Below are 1,406 nucleotides of genomic sequence, written 5' to 3' on the forward strand. Positions count from 1 at the left end.
TACACCCATTTGGATAAGAGTGCACGCAGATGCGGGCCTCGACGGCTACACATTTCCTCGGGCGGCCGCCTCCCGGCCTCCGTGGAGCGCGGGATGCACGGTCCCATCGACAAGCCTCTCCCGTTTTTACCGTGGCGTCGCGGTTCACCACGGCGGGCGGGTCGGTCTCCTCCGCATAAAAAGGGGGACCCCCGCTTTTTGTTCCACGAAATCGCACAAGCTTTTTTCGCATCCACGGTTTGCCACCGCACACCAAAATGCCGATCCGGCTGCCTACTTTAGCCAACAGGTGGAGCCAGGCGCGCCGTACTTGCGCGGCACTTCCCACGTCCACCGAAGTCGGTGCCAAGGACCACTTTCGGCGCCGGAGCCGCGTACGAGCCTACTCGAGGCGGAAGAACGAAGCCAGCAAGGGCCTGGCCGCAAGTGCGTTCAATTGTCGGGACGTCCAAGTCCCTCGTTCTTCCGTGCTTCCTCTTTCGGCAAGTCGTTGCGGCACCTTCCCAAAGCGCGCAGACCCGCTAATCGCGACGAGCGCGACGTGGCCGTGCCGCCTTTCCCTCGGCAGCAAGCAAAACGCCTGGCAACGTCGACGCTCCCCTAACCGCGATCTCGCACCGTGTTTCGTGTGGCGAATTCAAAAGCCGGCCGGCGCTGCTGCAACCATTACGGTCGGTACGCATACGCCGCGGAGGGCGGGACGGTCATCGGAGCGTGCGGTTCCTCCATCGAGTACTGCGCACCTCGGCCGTCGCATCGCCGTGCCATGACCGGCCGCGCGTCAACGCGAACCGGTGCCAGCGAGATCCCTCGCCTGCAAGAACCGACCGGCAGCCTCCGTCACCCGAGGACGCGGAGGCGCTTGCCGCGGACGGCGGGACGGTATGCACTGGTGCACAGCGGACCCGTCACATCGCCAGTTCCTTGACCGACCGCCGACGCTTGTGCCGTTCCTCTCGTACTTGGCAGTCGCCGCGCGATTGTCGGGTCTCGTTCTTGCACGCTCGAACGGTCGGGAGGGCACTCGGCTGGCGTTTCGGGAACGCGCAGCCTCGCCTTCTACCGACGTAACCACGACTCGCCGTTCGCGCTCCGCCGCTCCTGTTTACAGTACTAGGCGGTCCCGCAGCGGTCGGGTCGCGCATTTCGAGCGCTTCGAGCCACGGTGCAGTGGCGGGTCGAAAGCCGACCTATGAGTGCGTTGCGCCGTTTGTACCCGCGTCCGCCACCTGGCCGACCGTCCAAGGTCGCGGTGTTGGCGTCCGCTGGGCGCAACAATTTGTCACGGGGTGCCGCTCCACATTCAGGCAGCCCCGTGGGGAAAAGCCGACCCCGCGTCCAAACGGGGTCAGCGGCAGAAAGTGTCGGGCGCAGACGCAGCTGAGGCGCTCACCCTTCACAATCCG

This window comes from Rhipicephalus microplus, unplaced genomic scaffold, assembly GCF_043290135.1.
Source record: "Rhipicephalus microplus isolate Deutch F79 unplaced genomic scaffold, USDA_Rmic scaffold_781, whole genome shotgun sequence".
Taxonomy (NCBI): Eukaryota; Metazoa; Arthropoda; class Arachnida; order Ixodida; family Ixodidae; genus Rhipicephalus; species Rhipicephalus microplus.